The sequence below is a fragment of the Hoplias malabaricus genome, chromosome 14 (assembly GCF_029633855.1).
Source record: "Hoplias malabaricus isolate fHopMal1 chromosome 14, fHopMal1.hap1, whole genome shotgun sequence".
In the NCBI taxonomy this organism is placed as follows: Eukaryota; Metazoa; Chordata; class Actinopteri; order Characiformes; family Erythrinidae; genus Hoplias; species Hoplias malabaricus.
In genome coordinates, this window is record NC_089813.1 from 18,273,567 (window position 1) to 18,279,566 (window position 6,000).

The following is a 6,000-nucleotide window of genomic DNA, read 5'->3' on the forward strand; positions in this document are numbered from 1 at the left end:
AGTTAAAAAATGCAGTTTTTGTCAAATGAGCCCACAGTTGCGAAAGCATGACCTTCTCCAACACCTTAGAAAGAAAAGGTAGTTTTGAGATCAGACGAACATTATTGAGTATAGTAGCATTAAGATTGTGCTGGACAGCGGCATGATTAAAACAGGTAGGTGCAATGCCAGAGGATAGACAGGAATTAATTATAAATAGTAGATTTGGTCCTATTATATTGAACACTTATTTTAAAAGAGCAGTGGGCATAGCATCACCAAGAGTCATAGGCTTCATAAGAAAAAACACTGATCTAATAAAGGAGAGGGAGATAGGCTCAAAATAATGTAAATGTCCACACACCCTGAATGTAAAAGGGAGTGGTATCATCTAACCAGGGCTGAGATTTAACCCTAGCATGTCTAGATTTAAGAGGAGCAATGGAGTCAAGAATGGAAGAACAGGTGGCATTAAAGGTAGTGAATAGGTCCTCAGTGCTCAGAGGAAATGAAAGTACACTTTAACGGGGGCATATCAAGATAAGCTTTAGAAAAGAGACTGGCAGTACCAGTGGCTTCCCCAGGCAATGACATAATAAAAATGATTGATTTATGATCTGAGAACCCGAAGTCATCAATTTGTAGATTACTAATGGTAAAACCATAAGATAAAGCAATATCAAGGATATGACCATGGTTATGAGTGGCACAGTACTAGATTAAAAAAATACAGAAGATGCATAAATTCGCTGACCAAAGGCTTACCATTATGTTTAAATGTTAACATCTCCCAAGATAAGTAATCTATCTTTAGTGGGAGAAATCCAGGCTAAAAAATGTGAAAAATCGTGAATAAAATAATTGTTCGATTTAGGTGGTCTGTATATAAGTGCACAATCAACTGGAGTCAAGCTATCCGCACTTTGGAAACTGACGGTCAAGCCATCCGCGCTTCAAATCCGAATGCACGTATAGGCGCGTCATTACGGTTTTTCATTGCGGAGAACACCACATCCGCTTTGGGACAGATAGAGAGTCTGAAACCCGCGTTTGAGCAGCGATGTCTCTGTTACTAAATAAATGCACGCGTTTGAGCAGCGATGTCTCTGTTACTAAATAAATGCACGCAATGCTAAAATGGACTAAATGGGCTAAAATTAACAAGCCATTAGGAATATATTTCGTTTTAAATCTCTTTAAAGAGGCAAAACACGCTTTGATTATTTCATACATTTACGTATTTTTTTTTACTTTTCTATAAACACTTAACTGGCTTTGAATAGTAATCCTGGTGGACATGTAGAAATACAGATTACATTTTACTGTCATTAAACAGAGGTAGCTCGCTGTATAATATTCTCATGGATTTATACTGAATACCTACCAATATGGATTTCTCAAAAACTACCCATAATGCCTAAACCATTCCACTGTCATTAAACAGAGGGACCTCGAGGCTATTACCTGTATGATTTTGGTAGAATTTCACTGTGTACTTTTCTCATAAACTCATACTGAATATTACCAATATGGATTTCTCAAAAATTACCCATAATGCCTAAACCATTCCACTGCCATTAAACAGAGGGACCTCTTGGCTATTACCTGTATGATTTTGGCAAAATTTCACTGTGTACTTTTCTCATAAAATCATACTGAATATATTCCAATATGGATTTCTCAAAAATTACCCATAATGCCTAAACCATTCCACTGCCATTAAACAGAGGGGCCTCTTGGCTATCAGCTGTATGATTTTGGCAAAATTTCACTGTATACTTTTCTCATAAACTCATACTGAATACATTCCAATATGGATTTCTCAAAAATTACCCATAATGCCTAAACCATTGTACTGTCATTAAACAGAGGGACCTCTTGGCTATCAGCTGTATGATTTTGGTAGAATTTCACTGTGTACTTTTCTCATAAACACATATTACATACGTACTGATATGTATTTCTCAAAGATTACCCATAATGCCTAAACCATTGTACTGTCATTAAACAGAGGGACCTCTTGGTTATTACCTGTATGATTTTGGTAGAATTTCACTGTGTACTTTTCTCATAAACACATACTGAATATTACCAATATGGATTTCTCAAAAATTACCCATAATGCCTAAACCATTCCACTGTCATTAAACAGAGGGGCCCCTTGGCTATCAGCTGTATGATTTTGGTAGAATTTCACTGTGTATTTTTCTCACAAAGTCATATTACATATTTACTGATATGGATTTCTCAGAAATTACCCATAATGCCTAAACCATTCCACTGTCATTAAACAGAGGGGCCCCTTGGCTATCAGCTGTATGATTTTGGTAGAATTTCACTGTGTGCTTTTTTCATAAACACATACTGAATATTACCAATATGGATTTCTCAAAAATTACCCATAATGCCTAAACCATTCTACTCTTATTAAACAGAGGGACCTCTTGGCTATCAGCTGTATGATTTTTACAGAATTTCACTGTATATGCTTCGCATAGATAAGAAAGATATTTTCTGAAGCCCATGGGAAAGGACCTTGTGCATTTTCATATCATATGGCAAAAGCATTTGAGTTACAGTTGTTTTTCTGTGATGCTTGGAAGGCAGACTGCACAGCTGTTTTTAAACAGAATATGGAAATACACAGTAATTCAAGTTCTTCATAATTTTGATAATTATTAACATTCAAATTGTTAGGATGTTGGAGTTTGGGGCGTTAGAGGTGGTTTGGTATTGGTTGGAAACTAACCCTAGCTGTCTATGTTTTTGAACATAACCTACATGACAACCAATCAAATGAGAGCATCTATCCGCTACAGAGCAACCCAGAGTACAGCATGCCATACTTATGTAACTGTAGGGAAGAGACCACTGATGCAACAGCAGAATATATAGTGCCTTGCGAAAGTATTTGGCCCCCTTGAACTTTTCAAACTTTTGCCACATTTCAGGATTCAAACATAAATATATGAAATTTTAATTTTTCTGTGAAGAATCAACAACAAGTGGGACACAATCGTGAATAAAATAAAATATGCAATATTATTAAGAGGGCCGAATAATATTGCATGCCCCACTTTTCAGTTTTTTATTTGATATTTTATTTTATTCACGATTGTGTCCCACTTGTTGTTGATTCTTCACAGAAAAATTAAAATTTCATATATTTATGTTTGAATCCTGAAATGTGGCAAAAGTTTGAAAAGTTCAAGGGGGCCAAATACTTTCGCAAGGCACTATATATTCTGCTGTTGCATCAGTGGTCTCTTCCCTACAGTTACATAAGTATGGCATGCTGTACTCTGGTTTGCTCTGTAGCGGATGGATGCTCTCATTTGATTGGTTGTCATGTAGGTTATGTTCAAAAACATAGACAGCTAGGGTTAGTTTCCAACCAATACCAAACCACCTCTAACGCCCCCAACTCCAACATCCTAACAACTTGAACGTTAATAATTATCAAAATTATGAAGAACTTGAATTACTGTGTATTTCCAGATTCTGTTTAAAAACAGCTGTGCAGTCTGCCTTCCAAGCATCACAGAAAAACAACTGTAACTCAAATGCTTTTGCCATATGATATGAAAATGCACAAGGTCCTTTCCCATGGGCTTCAGAAAATATCTTTCTTTTCTATGCGAAGCATATACAGTGAAATTCTGTAAAAATCATACAGCTGATAGCCAAAAGGTCACTCTGTTTAATAAGAGTAGAATGGTTTAGGCATTATGGGTAATTCTTGAGAAATCCATATCGGTATATATTGAGTATGACTTTATGAGAAAAGTATAGAGTGAAATTTTAACAAAATCATACAGTTGGTAGACAAGATGCCCCTCTGTTTAATGACAGTAGAATGGTTTAGGCATTATGGGTAAATTTGGAGAAATCCATATTGGTAAATGTTCAGTATGAGTTTATGAGAAAAGTACACAGTGAAATTACACCAAAATCATACAGCCGATAGCCAGGAGGCCCCTCTGTTTAATGGCAGTGGAATGGTTTAGGCATTATGGGTAAATTTGGAGAAATCCATATTGGTAAATGTTCAGTATGAGTTTTTGAGAAAAGTGCACAGTGAAATTACACCAAAATCATACAGCTGATAGCCAGGAGGCCCCTCTGTTTAATGGCAGTGGAATGGTTTAGGCATTATGGGTAAATTTGGAGAAATCCATATCAGTACATATGTAATATGTGTTTATGAGAAAAGTACACAGTGAAATTCTACCAAAATCATACAGCTGATAGCCAAGAGGTCCCTCTGTTTAATGGCAGTGGAATGGTTTAGGCATTATGGGTAATTTTTGAGAAATCCACATTGGTAATATTCAGTATGTGTTTATGAGAAAAGTACACAGTGAAATTCTACCAAAATCATACAGTTAATAGCCAAGAGGTCCCTCTGTTTAATGGCAGTGGAATGGTTTAGGCATTATGGGTAATTTTTGAGAAATCCACATTGGTAATATTCAGTATGTGTTTATGAGAAAAGTACACAGTGAAATTCTACCAAAATCATACAGTTAATAGCCAAGAGGCCCCTCTGTTTAATGACAGTGGAATGGTTTAGGCATTATGGGTAATTTTTCAGAAATCCATATTGGTAAATGTTCAGTATGAGTTTATGAGAAAAGTACACAGTGAAATTACACCAAAATCATACAGCCGATAGCCAGGAGGCCCCTCTGTTTAATGGCAGTGGAATGGTTTAGGCATTATGGGTAAATTTGGAGAAATCCATATCAGTACGTATGTAATATGTGTTTATGAGAAAAGTACACAGTGAAATTCTACCAAAATCATACAGCTGATAGCCAAGAGGTCCCTCTGTTTAATGACAGTACAATGGTTTAGGCATTATGGGAAATTTTTGAGAAATCCATATCAGTACGTATGTAATATGTGTTTATGAGAAAAGTACACAGTGAAATTCTACCAAAATCAAACAGGTAATAGCCTCGAGGTCCCTCTGTTTAATGACAGTACAATGGTTTAGGCATTATGGGTAATTTTTGAGAAATCCACATTGGTAATATTCAGTATGTGTTTATGAGAAAAGTACACAGTGAAATTCTACCAAAATCATACAGCTGATAGCCAAGAGGTCCCTCTGTTTAATGACAGTGGAATGGTTTAGGCATTATGGGTAATTTTTGAGAAATCCATGTTAGTAATATTCAGTATGAGTTTATGAGAAAAGTACACAGTGAAATTCTACCAAAATCATACAGCTGATAGCCAAGAGGTCCCTCTGTTTAATGACAGTGGAATGGTTTAGGCATTATGGGTAATTTTTGAGAAATCCATGTTAGTAATATTCAGTATGAGTTTATGACAAAAGTACACAGTGAAATTCTACCAAAATCATACAGGTAATAACCAAGAGGTCCCTCTGTTTAATGACAGTGGAATGGTTTAGGCATTATGGGTAAATTTTGAGAAATCCATGTTAGTAATATTCAGTATGAGTTTATGAGAAAAGTACACAGTGAAATTCTACCAAAATCATACAGGTAATAACCAAGAGGTCCCTCTGTTTAATGACAGTGGAATGGTTTAGGCATTGTGGGTAATTTTTGAGAAATCCATGTTAGTAATATTCAGTATGAGTTTATGAGAAAAGTACACAGTGAAATTCTACCAAAATCATACAGGTAATAACCAAGAGGTCCCTCTGTTTAATGACAGTGGAATGGTTTAGGCATTATGGGTAAATTTTGAGAAATCCATATCAGTACGTATGTAATACGTGTTTATGAGAAAAGCACACAGTGAAATTCTACCAAAATCATACAGCTGATAGCCAAGAGGTCCCTCTGTTTAATGACAGTGGAATGGTTTAGGCATTGTGGGTAATTTTTGAGAAATCCATGTTAGAAATATTCAGTATGAGTTTATGAGAAAAGTACACAGTGAAATTCTACCAAAATCAAACAGGTAATAGCCTCGAGGTCCCTCTTTTTAATGACAGTAGAATGGTTTAGGCATTATGGGCAGTTTTTGAGAAATCCATATTGC